The sequence below is a fragment of the Mirounga angustirostris genome, unplaced genomic scaffold (genome assembly GCF_029215605.1).
Source record: "Mirounga angustirostris isolate CCGP_5_RB_7025 unplaced genomic scaffold, mMirAng1.0.hap1 SCAF_8, whole genome shotgun sequence".
Classification (NCBI taxonomy): domain Eukaryota; kingdom Metazoa; phylum Chordata; class Mammalia; order Carnivora; family Phocidae; genus Mirounga; species Mirounga angustirostris.
The window spans coordinates 103,319,415-103,339,459 of NW_026991716.1; the positions used below are offsets into that span (position 1 = coordinate 103,319,415).

General features: G+C 36.6%; 1 long non-coding RNA gene across 2 annotated transcripts in view; it reads left to right on the forward strand.

Annotated features, from left to right (window-relative positions):
* LOC129045528 (uncharacterized) overlaps positions 1-20,045 on the forward strand; it is a 209,910-nt gene that overhangs the window by 77,446 nt on the left and 112,419 nt on the right. The window contains exon 3 of one of the 2 annotated variants that reach the window (XR_010413440.1): positions 5,039-5,186. The exons of the other annotated variant lie outside the window; for it this stretch is intronic. This is a non-coding gene — a long non-coding RNA (uncharacterized LOC129045528). Of the gene's footprint in view, positions 1-5,038; positions 5,187-20,045 lie in introns of those variants that run through there. 2 annotated transcript variants of the gene reach the window in all.

Sequence of the window (20,045 nt, forward strand, 5' to 3'; positions counted from 1 at the left end):
TCTTCCTGTTGGAGGCACTTATAAGAGCTCCACCTTTATTTGTTCCAGTCATCCCATCTTTTCCACGTGCACAACACAACAACCGAAACTTCAGGTGTGAAAAAGAATCACCCGCCTGGAATGACTCATTTTCCTTTAATTACCACAAACCTGAACAACACTTAATAATGCCTGGCGATACTTTTAGGTTTCCACAGTAAATTGCTTTGCCATGCTTTGAAAGGACTGCTTTAAAACATTTCCTTTCCCTTAACCTTCCTGCACCATATATACTCCCCACATTCTAAGCTGATAGCCTTCCTCATACCTCATTAATCAAATAAGAGCAGATGGCAAAGGCCTCATGCTCCCTTCGCCAAGTCAACAAACTTACCTGCCTCGTCACCCATCCTCTTTCCTACCCTGTCCTTTCACAGCTGAAAAGATGTCCTTACTTCTATCAAGGGCCAGTTCCTTCCTTTGCACTTGCTGGCTCTACTATTTTCCATTTTAATTTCAAAACTCTGCCTTTGACCTAACATCCTCTGCTTAGCTGTCATCCATTTTCCTATTGTTTTTCAAAGCAACACTGTATACCTGACTCTGACTCCTATTTACTCTTCAACCCACTCCAATTTGGCTTCTTTCCATACTGTTCCACTGCCTCAGTGTGGGAGTCATCAGTTGCCATATTATGAAAGATAAAGGGCAGTCTTCTGTCTTCATCCCACTATAATTTTTGACTTTTTAGAAATACTTAACTCAGCCAACTACTCACTCATTTTGGAAAAACTTTCCTTTTTGGGCTCCTATGAAGCAACTTCCTCCTAAAATGACTTTCTCTCTTCTCCTACCTAACTGGCAACTTCTTTCAGTCTCTGTAATTGTGTCCTTTTCCATTTATCCATATATTTTAGATTTTATTTATTTATTTGAGAGAGAGTGAGAGGCAGCGAGAGAGAGAATAAGCAGGGAGGAGAGGGAGAAGCAGACTCCCACTGAGCAAGGAGCCCGATGCGGGACTCGATCCCAGGACCCTGGGATCATGACCTGAGCTGAAGGCAGACGCTTAACCAACTGAGCCACCCAGGCGCCCCTTATCCCCACCTCTAGCTGTGTGAGTGCTTCTCTCATGGGCCCTTTTTTCTGTGCTCTCCTTAAGTGGCCTAACCCACTGGAATATAACCTATAAACTGATAACTCTCACATTTGTGTCTTAAACTCTGATTTCTGTTTTGAGCTGGAGACTCAAATATTCGATCACCAACTTGACATTCTGCCTTGGAGGTCTAATAGGCATCCCCAGCTTAGCTTATCACAAATATTACTTCATGTCTCCCCCAACCCCAAAATTATTTCCATGTGACATGGAAAGGCAGTACCTTTCTCACAGTATTTTAAGGAGAAACATGTGACTCTTCCTTGGTTATATTTTCTAGTTTATCCTCTTTATCCAATCCATCCATAATTCTTATTGATGGAAATACTTTTATGTCTAGAATGCCAGTGGTGTCCTCTTAGATGCTGCACCTGCATGTAATATAGAAAGGGCACAATCATCATTGCTTCACTCACCAAAATATATCTCGAAATGGATTTCTCTCTTACCCTTACTGCCACCATACTAGAAAAAACCAACATGAGTTTTTACTTGGACTACTGCTGTGGCTTCCCAAATGGTCCTAACTATGTTTTCCTTCATTTTATTTTATATGCAACTGTCAGGATGATTTTTTAAAAATACAAATTGCATTATGTTTCTTCCTCAATTAAACACTATTTTTTTTTAAGATTTTATTTATTTATTTAAGATAGAGAGAAAGAGAGAGCTTGAGCAGCGGGGAGGGGCAGAAGCAGGCTCCCCCTGAGCAAGGAGCCTGGTGCGGGGCTCGATCCCAGGGCCCTGGGATCACGACCTGAGCCAAAGGCAGCCACTTAACCAAATGAGCCACCCAAGCACCTCCTCAATTAAACACTTAAAAAACTCCTTGTAAAGTCCTATATGATTTGGCTCTTGTCTATCTATTGGACTTCATCTTGGCCACTGTCTCCTTGCTGGTCTCTTTCCAGGTTCCTTCTTACTTTGGCCTTCTGTTCTCTTTGCCTAAAATATTCTTTCCTCTCAGCGTGCCTGGATACCTCTTTTCCTTCAGTTGTAAGCCCCCAAATCACTTCCTCTGAGAGGCGTTTTTCTGCCCAATCAATCTAAAGCAACACCTCCCCATTTCCACAGACTTCTCTGCTACAAAACAATGACTATCCCCTTCATAACAATTATCACAGTCTCTTGTTGATATAAACATCATGCATTTTTTTTACTTAATATCTTCTGTCACTGTGTAGGATCTGTAAAGAAAGGGACATTATCTTGTCACCTCCTATTCTTAACTCCTAGGATATCATCTAGGACAGCTCTTCACCAAATATTTATGGAATCAAATATTTGTTGAGTGGATAAATGACACTGAAATAGTTGCAAAAATATTATTGTGTCTATTTTAAAGTTTAGGCTTAGTGAAATTAGATGACTTGCCCAAGGATATGTAATTGGGCATGATTGACCCAGATTTCCAGGAGTCAAATCCTATTTCTATTGGGCTGTGTTAGATGATACAATTTCCATAATGGTTCAGGGAAATCATGTTAAGACCTTGTAGAACTATCCGGTATTTGTGTTGCACAGGAAGACGATAGGAAAAAGATCAGAAAAACTGTTCCTTTGGACACATGGCATCATGAAGAAAAATGTAATACCTGCTTTTGATGAGACATGGTACTGATGAAACAACTCATTTATTTTAAGCAGAGTATCTTCCAGGAGTGGCAAGCTCTGTAGGAAACAACCAATAAACAGACTGATGGGAGAATAGCTAGAAAACTACATTAAGGTAGGTGACAATTGGTTATGTCACAAGGTTGTGTGGATAGAAATAGAAAAGACAAAGCTATTTGGGGCCAGGACTGAGAGTCAAGTGAACTTAAGAGGACTTGGCAGTTACTCAAGAGCAGAAAATTAGTTATTATAAGTGGGGACGTTCCAGAAACTTGTAAGTCTGAGCAGAAAATCAAGAGTTTGGAGTTAAGATTTCCTTGATGCTGTGGAGAAAAGAAGCTCTGGTACTCTTGATAGCTGATTTAGAAAATGAAGTGAATCAAATAATTTCAGATATCAACTGAGGCAATGCAAGTTAAGTGGATATAATAGAAGCAGTAATGGAAAATAGAGCCGTGACCTCATTTCCTTCGGCAGAGGGATTTTGCCTATTTTGAAAACCTTGGTTTGCTTGAGAAGGCAGATAGAGCCCCAGGTGTTAAGAGATCCTGATAGATCTTAACAGGGACACAAAATTATTCTATTAGGAGAAAACAGCACAGTGGTCTTAGCAGTATCAATATATTCATTCTAACTTTAAATGAATGCCGTCTTTATAGCAAATTTTCTTAATAGCGTTTCTTATTTATTCTGTTGTGTTAGTAATTGCTTTTGTGTAACAAAAGCAAAACTGATTGGAAATCATTGATCCTAGTCTTATCACCAGTGTTTTAGGATATCTTGACTACCTGATAGATTTCTCATATAATAGCAATTTCCTAAAATTATAGATATACAGTTCTGCAAAATCATATTGAAACTGACACAAAATACTTTATCTTTCCCGATCTCCCCTGCCTTTTTGCTTTTTACAAAGGATACCCTTAACTGTTTTTGCTCCCCGTGGTGGTTAGTTTTATGTGTCAACTTGGTGAGACTCTGGTGCCCAGTTGTTTAGTCAAACACTAGACTAGATGCTGCTGTGAAGATATTTTGGAGATGTGATTAACATTTACAATTAGTTGACTTTAAGTAAAAGGTTGCCCTCCAAAATGTGGGTGGGCTTCATCCAATCAGTTTGATTCCATAAAGAGCAAAAACTGTGGTTTCCCAGAGAAGGAGGAATTCTGCCTTAAGTCTATAACATAGAAATCCTGCCTGAGTTTCTTGCCTGCCAGCTTGCCCTGTGGATTTAAGACTTGCTAGCTCCTACAATTGTGTGAGGTGATTCCTTAAAATAAATCTGCGTGTGTGTGCATTTCTGTGTGTGTGTGTGTGTGTGTGTCTTATTGGTATTTCTCTGCAGAACTGTGTTATACTTCCAATGTGTGGATCTTACCAGGTACCTGTGTATCAGCTTGGACTTTTGTTTCAGGGATCATAGATTTCTGTAAGAGTAAATTTTTTTTTCTCGTTGGTTTTTAATAACTTTCTTGAGGATAACTTACATTTTCTGAACCTTTGGTGGTAACACTACATTAGATCATCCTCTTTGAGAAACAGTCTTATAGTAAATTTTTGGTAGTTCTCTAGGAGTATAACTGATGACATTGTCTGAGCTGTGCCGAGGCTTTTGTGCTTGGTCTTGTACAGGCTAATTATCTTCAGTAGCCCTCCCTGAAGTATTTCAAAGAACAATAAAGCTTTCCAAGAGTTGGGATGAATGTACAATGCAACAAATCATGCAGCCAATCAACACTGGATCATAATGGATAACTCATAAACTTTCACTGTAGGTGGTTTATGTGATTTTTGCTTATAATGAAACTTGACCTGCCACTTTCTTTATCTCACACACATAAAGCAAAATACTTTTGTAAGTTTCCCCATTGGGCTGACATTTTACTGTCTGAAAAAGCACATCCTCTGCAACCTTAAGGAATTTATTGTATGTTGTCTCATGCTGATTACTTAAGAAGTTCTCATCCCTTGAGCCACCGCTCTTCTCCACATTGTTCTCTTTAAAACTCAGTTCTTCATCTATGACTAAAACAGACCTCTCTAAATTTCTGGTGTGCTTCAGTGCATTTTTATTGGTGTAGTCTATTCAATTTTAGACCATCTTTTGAGTACCCAACAAATAATAATTACTAAGGTAACCATTGAGTACAGAAAGATAAATAGATACAACAAGATCAAAGTCTTAAAGGATTTGGGGAACTAAATAAATCACCCCTATTTGTTTTCAACATGCTTATTTTGGTTTCAAAATAAACCTGATTTCTTGCCATGTTTCTTTTCCTTTAGAGATTGGGCCTGCTTCAGCATACACTGAATTTACATTTATCATGAATCCAGCTAGCTTTCTTGGTATGAAAGTAAGATTCATTGGTCTGTACTTTTTTGGTAGTTCCTGAAATTCTCATAGATAGAGATATCATTAGTGTTTCAACAAACTTCCATATAACAAATTGTCTGATTTAGGAAGCAAGTAAACTGATGATTTCTCAAAGGTGTAAAGAAAATACTTTGTTTCCCCAATCTGGAAAAGTTATTTATTAGTTCAGACAAATGTTTGCTGCTAGTGTTAATATTATAAAAGTCAAAGAGAGCATATTTTATTTTTATTTTTTTTATTTTTTATTTTTTTTAAGATTTTATTTATTTATTTGACAGAGAGAGAGATAGCGAGAGCAGGAACACAAGCAGGGGGAGTGGGAGAGGGAGAAGCAGGCTTCCTGCCGAGCAGGGAGCCCGACGCGGGGCTCGATCCCAGGACCCTGGGATCATGACCTGAGCCGAAGGCAGACGCTTAACTACTGAGCCACCCAGGCTCCCTAAAGAGAGCATATTTTAAATATGAAGGAAAATTTTAAAGGAAGCATGAAGTAACACTAAGATATATGATACTACATAGTATTATATGCATTTATGTGTATAATTACATATATATAACATACATATTATTTATTTATGAAACAGAATTTACCAATCCTGGCTGGTGGTTTGACCTGAACATATAGGTTAAGGTAAGAAAATGATCTTTCTTGAACAGGGTTTTGTACATTAATAAAAAAAAAAGTTAGGAACATAAGCAACGGGGAATAATGGAGAAAATCCATTGTACTTTAATGCACATAACTGAAATGTAGTGGGATGATTCTTAGAAGGAATGTCAAAATTAATAGGTGCAGTCTGTGTGGGAGAGAATAAAAGAAAAGAAGGGTGGCAGTTTGTGCCAAAAACATTTATTAAGCAACTGAGAGTCTTTTTGAAATATGTAAAAGGAGAAGATAGTTTGAATAAGCCCATAAGCAAAGAAAAGTTAAGCCCTCCTCAGATATTCCTGTATTGAGTTTAAATCTCATATTGGTTTTGTGGACTCTTTCTTAAGAGGTGTTTTTTTCTACTTCTACTTCTGGGAGCTCTGGAAAGGACTGGTTGCAATAGTAACAGATCATCTATTATTTTCACTATTTGAAAAGAGGCCTATGCAAAAATGGAAGGATTCTAAGACAATTTTGCCATGCTGTGTAGTATCCAGTACGTTTCTACCATTGGCTATATTAGTTAGGGCTGGAATAAGCTGCTTCAGGTCTTTATCACTTATCTCTCAAATACTCAAAAAATATCCCTCCAGTAGACTGGTCTCTCTAAATCCTTTAACTTACCTCATTGATCAGACTGTTTGCCTGCCTTAGCTCAACACTCTTGTGTGTCTGAGGTATTTTTGCTCTAGTTGCACCTTTTAAAATCCTACTCACCTTGCAAGAACCCACTATCTACATCTTCCCCTTGTGAACTCACTGCAACCCCATAATGACTCCCATCTCTTTTCTCTCATAGAAATCTTATAGAATTTAATGTCTGTATTACTCATCAGTTGTCCATCTGGGTCTTAAGAAGCATCAGGCTAAGGAAACAGGTTGGGAATTAAGAAACTGAGTATAAAATACAGAGGTAAGATTGGATAAGCAAGCAAATACACACACACACACACACACGTGGAAAAGCAAGACAGTAAGATCAAAGTGTATGTATACCACCAGAAGATCAGCAGGATTTGAAGGAGGGTGTCAATGTAGCTGTCAAAAGTCTAAGAAGAGATTGTCTAGGAAAATCTCAGCTTTTCATATTTCTTTCTAAAGCTAATTTTTAGTGAATTTTAGGTCATAATTTTTTGCTGCCGCAAAGCACCCAGCACCGGCAATTTACTTAGTAGGTATTCAGTAAATCTTTTTTGAATAAATGAATGAATAAATCACATGATCCTTCCTGTATGTTTACAAAAGGATGCTTATCATTCAGGATAACTGAATGCAAGACTGATTCAATTCTCTTTGGGATTCTAAGATTTCTGACTGGCTCATTTTGGGGTGGGGAGCATTTTTCATAAAATCATGAATATTGGAGTTTGAATAAAATCATATTTCCTCATTCAACTTTTATTCTACAAATGCAGAATCTTTTAGGGCTAGTGATGAGGGATACCTTAAAGTGTACATAACAAACCCCAACCTTAAGTATGTTCTTCATGGAAAAAGATTTCAATGATAAATTAATATAAACAGGGAAAGATTCTTATTTTTTAAATACAAGTCAACAAATAGTCATTAAATACTTTTTGTGTGTGTTTAAAAAGGATCTGTGCTAGGGTTAGGGATATGAATAAGACATACAAGAAACCTGCCATCAAATAGGTTATCTTCTGATTCTGAAACAAGAAAATGGTGAGGCTTTATGTGTGTTTTCATTGAATTGGAGGCTAATCATGGAGACTTCTAATTCATATCACAGTGAAATTGGTCCAAGAAAGGATTGGGAGCTTAATTCTATCCCTGTGCATATTTTTCTATGTGATTAAGATACATGTTTTTTCCTATTCTGCTGTTAAACAAAGTGTACCTGGGTTTCTGTTTGCTTAACTTGAATGTGTGTGTCTCACAAATGCCTGTAGGTCTGCATGGCTCCATATACTGTGGTCAGAATCTCTACTCCTTTGGATTCTGTTTTTCATCACATCATTTGAAAAGCTATTAAATATTTCAAATATATAAAATGTTTAAAAAATGATACAACCATCAGCTACCCACTTAAGTAAATAAAACCTTAAGAATACATTAAAATCTTCTTACATGTTTGCTACAGAAGACTAATTGACACAACATGAGAAAAACTGAAAGTCAGTCCACTGCTAAAATCTATTGCAGTAAAAAAACATCAAACATTACTAAGGCCTAATTTGTCTTAGGCACTGGTGATATAAAGGAATTGGTATATGCCCTCTGGCCCCTTCTAATTTACTTTGATGGGCTATACCTATAGAAGGTCTATTACAAATTCAAGGATGTGAAATAGGTTTCACATCATGCTTCAATAATGATTAGCTGATAATAGTTGTCTGCAGGGCTCTGTTAAAAAGATTCCACCCAATGGCTTAGCCAGAAAGAGTATCAAGAGTGACTAGTGATGTCTAGCATGGGCACAGCAGGAAGGACTGAAGCACTGGAATTGTGTTTGGAGTATTTGTCATTGTCTAAGAGCCTACTAAGTGGTATAGTAGCACAAACTGAAATGAGTAGTTATCCTGGGAGAGGTGACATTTGAGCTGGCCCTTGGAGAAAGAAGCAGCCCTAAAATTAACTAAGAGTTAATTTCAATGAATAGAAAAAAGGTAAGCAGAGATGAGAAGCTAGCAATATGTGGGGCATTTTAGGGGTTTTAAGCAGATGTGTTAGGCTAGGGTAGGAAATACAATAGGTGAACTGTTGAAAACAGAAGGTTAAATAGTCTTTCATCTAAATTTCTGCTTAGGACTTAAGACTGAGAACCAAACAGTTACATGGCAGGTATTCCCATATCCCAAATTAAGGTGTTAGACCACCTAAGCAAAACTTACAAATAAGGTGTCCAAGAACTCCCACAAACAGCCTAAAGGAGCTTAGGGAGACTAACAGAGTGTTTGGTGTCAGAATTGTTGAGGTGCTCTCAATCTCATCCCTTCCCTCATGGGGATAAGGAGGCATACTGCTTTGACTCTTTTCAGTTGCATGGGCTTCAGATGAGGTTGTACATACTTGGATGTTATCATTCAAGCTGTGCAGCATTCAGACATGATTCTCTATCCCTCTCAGAGATTCTGTCAGCTGTTTGGGGACTAGAGAAGATGGGTGTTATGAACACTTGAAAAATACAAAGGTAAGAGAAGAAGGCTGGGGTTTCTTTCTCTGACAGTAGAAAAATAATTGTTTTTATATTTGTTTAACCTGCATTTGCACAATTTGATGGGTGTGAAGTTTGTGTACATGTTTACTAATAACCAAAAAAGAACTAATTGAAAGATTTCCAACCTGGCATTCCCTTAGATCCTATCCAAGAAGCCCGAGTGGGTTAGGGGAGGAGATCTCCGCAGAAACAGCTGGGTGATGCACGGAGAAATTCCCAAGAGCTAAGGGAAGACTGAAGTAGCCATTCTGAGGAGCTGCATTCATCTCGCATGCAGAAATACATTTGTGGAATTCCTAGCGATGAAGGTGAGGGAGGTCTCTGAAAAATACCCAGAGCTTCATATCTTGGTCAAGATTCTTCACTGCAAGATTAAGCAAAGAGGGATTTATTATGCGTTATTTTTATAGCTTACACAATCTTGGGAGTTCCAAGAAACCAGTTATGAATACTATAAGGCTAGAAATATCAGTAACCAGGAAAAATAATCAACCTCATCACAGAACTGTCTTTTGTATCAGAAAAATTACTTTTTACATAGATTGATGCTTACAATGTCAGACCAAATTCTCAAACGTCCACTAGAGTTATTCTGAAGAATCAAACACCTCTGCCTGTAAGAAGAGCCCATTTCCTCATTCATGCCCTCTACCTCCTATTTCTCATGTTCTCTGGCTGGCATAGAATTTAGGATTCATCTAGTTCCCTAGCTATAAGCTAATGGTAATGTAGCTGTGTTAGTGTTCTAACCTGGTTAGTATAGGAAAGATACTAAAATAAATAAATAAATAAATAAAGTCTGGTGCAGGTTCTAAGGCAGTGAAACTCCAGTATCTACCACATACTTGAAGAAAGACAGCTTTAGACATTTTAACAACCAGAGGAATCTAATAGCAAATCACAATATGCCTATGTAGGAAGACAAGTAAGCATTTTCTATTATTGATTTCTAATTTAATTACATTTAAGCCAGAGAATATACTCTGTATGATTTTGATCCTTTTCCATTTTTCCATTTTTGTTTAATGGTCCTGTAAGTTATTTGGAGTTTTGAAATCTTTTATATTTAATATAATTGGTCAGGTTTAAATACAACACTTTGATATTTGTTTTCTATTTGTCCCATATCTACTTTTCTTCTTTTTCCCTCTTGTCCTGAACTCTCTTTTGGATTAATTGAAAAATTTTTTTTGAATTTTAAATATTTTTTTTAGTCCTCTATCTTGGCATTTAGCTGTTGGTTTTGTTTTATTCATTTATATTGTTCTAGAAATTCCTCTATGGCTTGCAGTATGAATTTTAACTTGTCACAGTCTACTTTCAAATAATATTATGCCACTTACATCTAATGTGAGAATCTTGCAACAGCACAGATCCATGCCCTGATTTTATCCTTTATTGTTTTGTGAAATATTTACTTCTACCTGTTGTAAACCCCAAAATACATTGTCATTATTTTTGCTTTAAAGAGTAGACTTATCTTTTTGTTTAACTTTTTATTTCGAACTAACTTTAAACTTACAAAAGTGTTGCAAAAATGGTATAGAGATTTCTAGTATAACCTTCTTTTAGCTTCCCTGAATGTTAATATCTTACATGATATAGCCCATTTTCTTAAGACCAGGAACTTTGCATTGGCATGATACTATTAACTACAGATATTATTAGAATTTTCCCAATTTTAGAAAAATTCAAAACAAGAAAAAAAGACATATTCACTCATATACTGATCATTTTTGGTGTTCTTAATTTCTTTGCATAGATGCAAATTTCTTTTTTTAAAAGGTTTATTTATTTGAGAGAGAGAGTGAGCAGGGGGAGGGACAGAGAGAGAGGGAGAGAACTTCAAGCACACTCCCCATTGAGCACAGAGCCTGATGCAGGGCTATATCTCACAACCCTGAGATCATGAGCTGAGCCAAAACCAAGAATCGAATGCTCAACTGACTGAGCCACCCAGGCACCCCTAGATACAAATTTCTACCTGATACCATTTCCTTTTGCCTGAAGGGCTTCCTTTATCATTTTTTATAGTGTAGATCTGTTAATGATGAATTCTCTCAGCTTTTATTTGTCTGAAAGGTTTTTTTTTTTTTTTTTTTAGGACATTTAAAAGGATATTTTCATTTTATATTGATTTCTAGGTTGACAGGTTTTTCTTTCATTCTTTTAAAAATGTCATTCCACAGTCTTCTGGCTTTCATGTTTTTGTTTTTGTATTTGGCATGAAGTGAGTGATTACTATTTCCTTGTTTCTCTTGTGTAATATGTCTTTTCCTCTGTTTTAAGAGTTTCTCTTTATTACTGGTTCTCAGCAATTTCATTATGATGTGTCTTTTGGTTTTCATTGTATTCATCTTTCCTGGGGTTTGCTTAGTCTCTTAAATCTGAGAGTATATAGTTTACATGGAATTTGGAACATTTTAGTCATTATTCTTAAAATTTTTTTTTTCTGACATCCCCTCTTTCTTTTCTCCTTCTTGAACTCCAAATATCAATTGATAATTTTTTCCCATAGGTCACTGAGGCTCTGTTTCTATTTTAGTATTTATTCACTGCTTTATTTTGGAAATTTTTCTTATGTCTTCAAGTTTACTGATATTTGTTTCTGCAATGTCTAATCAGCTATTAATCCCATTCAATGAGTTTTTCATTTCAGATATTACATTTTTCATATTTAGAAATTCTATATGATTATTTATATATCTTCTGCTTCTCTATTTTATTCATGATTTCCTTTAAATTCCATAATCTACTTTCATCATGTCTCTGGTTTCTGAGTCTGGTTCTACTGACTGCTAGTTATAGATCTAATTTTCCATATTTTCCTGTCTTTTTTCCCATATCTAATAATTTTATTAAATGTTGTACTTTGTGAATTTTACATTACTGAGTGCTGAATTTTTTTAAAGTGTTATATTTTGTTCTTACAGACAGTTATGGTATATGTATATGACTTTAATCCACTTAGGCTTAAAAAAAAGAATTTTAGGTTATATTTAGAGTGGCCTTTGGTCTAAGGATAGTTTAGTCCTACTGCTAAGATGTGGATCTTCTGTATCTCTACTTCATAACTCAGGAGTTAGCACAACCTCTCTCTGGCTGATGGAACTGGAATGTCTCCCAGCCCTGTGTGAGCTCTGGGAATTGTTCAGTTTATGGTTTCCCGTTATTATTTTCTGTCTTGTTCAGTTTTATCCTGTTCATGCACAAATTAATATTTATTTTTTATTTAAATTTTACTTAGTTAACATATAGTATAATATTGGTTTCTGAAGTAGAATTCAGTGATCCATCACTTACATAGAACACCCAGAGCTCATCACGATGATGCCTTCCTTAACACCCTTCGCCCATCTAGCCCATCCCCGCACCCAGCTCCCTCCATCAACCCTCAGTTTATTCTCTATTGTTAAGAGTCTCTTATGGTTTATTTCCCTTTCTCCTTTTATCCCACCGTTCCCATATGTTCATCTGTTTTGTTTCTTAAATTCCACATATGAATGAGATCATATGGTATTTGTATTTCTCTGACTGAGTTATTTCACAGCATAATACACTCTAATTCCACCCACATCATTGCAAATGGCAAGATTTCATTCTTTTTGATAGCTAAGTAATATACCACATCTTTATCCATTCATCAGTCTATGGTCATTTGGGCTCTACCACAAGTTAATATTTAACACTAGACTTAAAGGCAATCTTAAGAAAATTTTTGGAGCCCTTTTACTGCATATGTCCCTCTGTTCTAGAAATATGCCCTACAATGCAATTCTCCTCTATCTCCCTAAATTCTAATCTTTGTATCCTCAACTCAGTATGACTACATCCTCTGCTTGTTCAGAAAGTACCTTCAGGCAGAAAGAACATTTGTGTTATTCTCTTGTGTTAATCTCAATTCTGTATTCCCTATACAAACATCATCCAATGTCTAAAAATTGTTGTTTTGCTTTTTTTTGACCAGTTTTATATTTGTTTATGGTGGCAAGTTCAGCCTTGTTCCAGTTACTACATGATGAACAGAAGCAGAAATTCACTGGATGATTTTATATGGGGAACCCACATGATATGTTTTGCGTTTTTAAAGTCATTCCAGCTTCTTTGTCGAGAATAGACTTGAGGATTAGGGTGGATGCAAAGAGACCTTTAGAAGGCTTTTACAGTTGTGCAAGAGTGTGATAATTATTTGGGCTGGCATAATTTCAGTATATTTTATAAGGAATGATTGGTTGCTTTTAGGGCATACTCATGAGGTGGGATTGATAGTTTGCTGATAGCTTGGATGTGTTAGGGAGGAGTAGGAAAGGAATCAAGAATAATCTCTGAGTTCTTGTTATCGAGCAATTGAGAGAGTGGGATGTATGAATAGGAGTGGGTTTAAGGGAAATAGAAGAGTCAAGAGTTCTTTTTTGAACAGATTAATCCTAGTGAGTGAGCCTATCAGAAATCCAAATTAGATATGCAAATTAGCGATCTTATGTAAAGATAGATTCTGAGAACAAAATTTTTGGAAAGTAAGGACATAACATTTTTGCAGGCTTTGTGATACTGACTTTCATTGTGAATGCTCAAATTGGAGATAAGTGCTGTGTTTTCCAATATATCTTTGGACTCTTGTTTCTAAGGGGTATCTTGTGGGATGAGTATTCTGTGGAATATATTTTGGAAATTTTACTCTGGGCACAGGGAAGCCAGTGAATGTTTTAAGGTGGGTTACATAGTCAAAAACATTTTAGAAGGGTTATTTTGTCAGGACTATAATTTAATGAGAAAGAGGCTGGAGGTCTAAAGAACAGATGGAAGCCTGTTGATATCAACACTTAGACATTTGAGTATGAGAGTCCAGATGAGGGATGACAGTGGGAGTCAAAATGAATATGTAGATGCAAGAGAGCATGTGAAGGACAAAGAAACATCAGATAATTATGCTTAGTTTTAAAACACAGGTGACTCAGATTATGCCATAGCAAGTTTAAATGAAAAAATTGAATATAGGTGCCATTTAATGAGCACCTGTTATATGACTGATTATATTTATGTATCCCCTATCTATCTATATTTATATTTCATAGGCTAAGAAAATGAAACAATTTATCCAAGATTACACATCTAAAGTTGGAATAATAACGTGGTGTTAAAGTTAGGATTTTCTGGACTTTACACATGAATTAAAAGAATATGAGCAATTAAAAATACTTACTGTGAGATATGCATGTAACATCAAGGCCTGCTAGAAGGGGAGTTACATGAGGTAATTTAAACATGACACTTAAGCATTAAGAAGTATTTTGCTGATAAAAATATATGATATGTACTGTGATGTTATATGATACATAGTTATATATAATAAGATATAAATTAATAAGCATATAATAAAAACAAAAGAAAATGATTGAGATACAAGTGCCCAACACAGTAGATACTTTTCTATATTAATTGAACAGATAATGCTTTCGTGATGTGTGCTTGGCACTGTATAAATTACTTTTTCTACATTATTTTTTGTACCTCACAACAACTTTGTGAAGATGGGCACATTACCTCCGTCTTATCAATGACAAAAGTAGGACTCAGAGGTTAACTCATCAAAGATTCACATTCAATTATCTGCAGAATTGGAATGGAACTTGGGCTTCTGTGACTTTTGTATTGCTTTACTTCACAAGAATTTAAAGAAACATTAGCCTCTATATTGTTTTGTGATTGTTTTAAAAATCATTCTTCAGTGTCATATAGATATATCCCTTCTTGTTTATGTCAGACTGTGTACAATTCCAATTCTTTTGTGAAGCTTTTCCTGGATAAAAGAGCAATAAAAGATTGTTCTTCCTTACTAAACATTACATACTTACCTTCCAAGTATGAAGCATAAATATTCACTCTTGAGTTTTATAGTTTATGACATTTTGATTTGTTGTTTAACTAGATTTGTTCATCTGAGTAATTTTCCTGATTAAGGAAAGAGACCTCAAATGGAAATTAGGAGAGGTTTGAGACCACCTAAAGTCTTTATACTTATGTACAGTATTAAACAGAAATGGTGGAATGGTGTTAAATCACTAGACACAGCTCAGGATTGGTAAGTTTGCTCTAATGATATGATGAAAGAAGGGAATTAAAAATTAATGGAACTATTTCACAAGTATTCCTATAAATGAAAGCAATACAAACACTTATGAGTACAAAAATATGAACATGGAATTCTTATGACAGAAGACATATGGACAAAGAATAAGAAGATGAATTCTGTGTGGAAAGGAGGAGACTCCTATGTCTTGGAAAAATAGTTAAAAACAAGATGTTCGGAGGAAAAGAAGAACTCGGAAACAGTACTGTCGAAAAGACCTCTGAGTAGAGAAAAACAAATTAGAAGTGAACTGAAATGTGATGGTACACAGGACCATTATTATGATTTTAGAGCTGCCTGTGGAAGCATCCCATTACATAGCAGGAGGGAGCTGTGCCTCTTCCCAGGGCAGAGACACAATCACTATTGGAATAATAAATAATACTTCTGTTTGGGGATCTCATTACTAGAAAATTATAGTCAAAATGGAAGAAGTCATAATAGTGGTGCGGGAACTGCCAGGTTTCCTTCTGGAAGAGATGGTTGGAAAAGAAATAGCTCAGTGAGGGGCGACTAAGAGGGCAGCAGCATGGATAATCACATGGAGCACATTAACCCTAAGAGAGAGACATGTCAATTATTTAGCATTGTAGTCAGGGCCATAATCAGAAGCAATTTAGTGAGATGAGGGGAAGGAGGATTGAGGCAACGGTCAGAAGAGCCGTTTGAACACTGACTGAGGAGTGTGCTTCGGAACACAGCCTGGGTTGACAGTTTGCAGTTTTAGCTTCTGTGATTCTGAACATTTCTGAGGATCTCAGGTGCTCTTTTCCTCTCTTTATTCCTTTTCCACATGGTCTTTATCCCTCTCATTTGAACCGTAAGTTCTGTTTCTTTGTGTCAATACATTTTATGAATCATCCGTGGATTCCTGCCCACTTAAATACACTAGCTTTTAAAATTTATGCTTCAGCCTTGAGCTAGCAATCATTTTGCAAGCACTGGAAGCAACCTTTTCCTCACACATTTACCTTCCTTTCATCCACGAGGATATCATATTTTTTTGGTGCTATATAATGCATTTCTGTAACCAGAGCTTCTCAGTGTTCTAATAAGAGGTGTAAAAAAGGCATGGCTATTGGCAACTCATTTTAAATGTTATATTATAGCATTCAGTGTTTCCCGGCCACCAAGTTTGTCTCAATGTGAACTTTAAACAGGCTTGGTTTTGAGTTCCGAATACAGTGAAATGTGACAAAATATATAAGGGGTTCCACAGAAATTGAAATTAGGGGACGATATGCTTTTGTTGTGGAAGAGCTGCCTTCTTTTAAAGGAGTGACATCACTTGTAAAGTCCTGTTATTTAAGCTTTATAGCGAAGCAACTGGAAGAAGTAAAAATGAAGAGATGCTTTAGTAAAACAAACACCATCATCCTCAGTGGTACACAGAAATAGATCTCAAAAGAAGATGGAAATGAGAGCAATCCAGTCATCGGTCCTCAAGGAAGGCTGAAGTACCTTTACAGATGCCTCTGTTCATAGCTCTTTAGTTCCCTTAGGAAGAATGTTCCCTTAATCACGAATTAAAATATTCCATGTTAAATCCAGTGCTGTTTCTAGGATGTCTGAAGGGTGATGTGGGAGAATTCGTTTCACAAATACAAAAACAAAGAAACATATCTTCATTGCTCTTATGCTTTGGAAAAATATTAAATTTACATCTAGAGAAATTCTTCCTTCCGCCTTTTCTTCCTCCTTTCGTTCTTTCCCTTTTCCTTCCTGGCTCTTTCCTGCTTCATTTAATGTTACTAGACGTGATATTTTAAACTGTTTTGACAAGTTGAAATATTACAGCCTATGTGAGTCCATAAGAAAACTGACGGATTGGCCTTTCTTTTGTTCATATGATGTGCCTGACACGGATGGTGCCTGTTGCCGTTTCTGTGATTAGACATGAGGACTGTGTGTTCAGGTGGGAGCCAGAGCTTCCTCTTGTTCTTGTAGTAAGTATCACTGGGATCTACCCTTGTGCCTGGTCTGATCCTCTCAGGAGAGTACTGTGTACCTCTAAGTCCTCTAGAGCCTGGTTGCAGGATAGTACCTGAGAGGTAACCAATTGTTCCTGACTTTAGAGAAAAAAAGTATCTTCTCTAATCTGTGCAGATACTTCTTATCTCTGGATTTCAGTCCAGTTCAAAGAATTAAGTAGGTTGAACGTGTGTCTTGAAACCTTTGCTCAGTACTGCTTGGTAAAAGAGACCAGCATTACTGGTTAATCCTGACTTAATATTTTTAGTTTCAAAATAGGAAAAACATTTGCAATCCTTGACCTACCTCTCTTACTTTGCTAAGGCTGCGTTAATGCGAAGTGTGGAATGAAAAGGGGCCCATTTATATTACATACATACCATGATTGCACATCTTTCTTAGTCTAAATGAAATGGAGCCTGGATCGAAGAACAGCACTAGTAAAAAAGGACAGGATGAACAGTGCCCTGGAGTATACCTTATCCAGGTGCTGATGCAGGACTTAGAGGCCAGGGGCCATCAGTTTCCAGTCCTCTGTGGTTAAACCACATTTAATATATATTATTCATCATACAAACACACACATGCACACACAAAAGTGTGTGTGTATAAATGTATGTACACACACCTGCATACAAATATAGTTTATTTAGAAAATTGACAACTACAGGAAAACCAGAAAGTTGGAAAAATGAATAATATTTCTATAACCCAAAGGTAGTTGGAAAATTACTGCTAATATCTTTTTGGTTTTTCCCCAGGCTTTTACTTAATGTAGTTGTGATTATCCTATATTTTGTATCTTTTTTTAATTTAAAATGATAATGAGCATTTCATGGGCTTCTATAAATTCTTTATAGACATCATTTAAAATATATTTTAAGAGTCCACCAAATGGATAATAATTCCATATCTTATTTAATCATTTCCCATATTTGGGGCTTTTGGTTTCTCTTACTCTACCCACCTTTTTCATTTTTTTCCTTCCTCCTCCCTCCCTCCCTCTCCCCTCTCTCTACCTCTCTCTTTTTTTTTTCTTTCTCTTTTTAATAGGGACTCTGTGCCAAAATTTTGTGATATGACTGGAGTTTTAAAATGGGTGACAGTCCTTGCTTCAGGGAAATTTTTATATCCATTAATTTTAGACTGGGGAACCTCATGACAGGAAAAACAATCAAATATGATGGCAATAACATTCCTCCAAAAGAAAACCTTGAATCATGTTTGCATATGAACGAGTGAGTATATGTATGTGCACATGTGAGTTTGTGTGTATGTCTGCATATGCAAGTGTGTGTGTGTACGTTGTGCATGTGTGTCATCTATTGGAAGTATGGCATATCAACCCGTTAACAAGTTAGGGTTCAGAGAGAAATGAGCAGCTCCATCAAACAGAATTTCTAAAATGTATTTGCAATTCAGCAGGCTTGGCAACATGGCCTCATGGTTTCAGATTTAAGGTGACAGTTGGTGTGGACACCTTCCCCCCCCCAGTTTTATTGAGATATAATTGACATTTAACATTGTATAAGTATGAGGTATATATGTGATGATTTGATACAAATATATATTGTGAAATGACTGTGGTGTGGACACCTTTTGCAATCCAGATGCCTTAGAGAGGAGAGGAAGAGCCATGTGTTCAAACTGAAGGACTCCATGGGTAGTTCTTTGATAGCCAGGTAATTCCCATGCAAATCTTCTGCATGACCCCACATTGAGCATAAGTCAGGAAGGGTGCATTAACTTTCTAGTTTCAAGAGGCTACTGAGAAGAAACAGCAGCATCCCTGAGCATAAGTACAGGGCCTTCAGGTCAGGACAGTGGAAACTGGTGAAATGGTAAAGAGAGGCCTCAGATGGTGACAGCCCTGAACTATTTAGAAGCAAAAATATTTCTTTCTTTCCTTCTTTCTTTCTTTCCTTCTTTCTTTCTTTCTTTCTTTCTTTCTTTCTTTCTTTCTTTCTTTCTTTCTTTCTTTCTTTCTTTCTTTCTTTCTTTCTTTCTTTCTTTCTTTCTTTCTTTCTCTTTCTTTCTCTTTCTTTCTTTCTTTCTCTTTCTTTCTTTCTTTCTTTCTTTCTTTCTCTCTCTCTCTCTCTCTTTCTTTCTTTCTTTCTTTCTTTCTTTCTTTCTTCTTTCTTTGTCTTTGTCTTTGTCTTTCTTTCATTTTATCTTATATACAACCACAAAAAATTAAAAAAAAATAAAATGACTTTTACTTAAAAAAAAAAAAAGAAGCAAAAATAAAGTACGATGTGTGGACTTTCAAAAAGTATTTTACAAGAGCGAAGAGCCAGTAAGTTAAGTATTGGGAGTCAGATATCAATGCTAATGTAACCTTTCTGGTAGATCTGGGGGAGATTTGGGGTCACATGACTAACATTACAGTAATCAATCTTTGTTCATAAGGGTCTCTCTACTCAATTTTGCCAATTTTTTTTCCTTAAAGATAGATTCCCAGATGACGACTTACCAGGTTTTTCAGTTTGAGCTTGCCCAGAAACAAACTCTGAGACAAGTTATTTGTGTACAAGGAGTTTATGTGGAAGCTCCCAAGATGCCCAAGTGAGGAATTGGAGAAAACGAGGTGAGAAAAGAAGAAAAGTCAATAGCACATGCTGTAATGACCCTCATGCTGTAATGAGTAGGTTACCCGTATGGGCAACAGGGCTTGATCCCACCAAGGACCCTCTGAGAAATCAGTCCATAGAGACCAGTGAGCAGGTGGAGGCATGGGGGCATTTACTAGAATCTCCTTTCTGTGAGGGTTGTTTAGACTTATTAATTTCCCCATGCCTCCAGGAAATGCCTCCTTGCATCTGAACAGGATGATAAGACAGGTGTGGGCACATGAGGTGTGAAATTGTCAAAGGATGAAAATCGCACATTGCCACTGCCTGACCACTCCGGCGAGCCCAGACGTAAAGGATGGGGCATCGGCAGCATCCGCCACACTGGTTTACGACATCTCTCCATTTCAGTGTACTG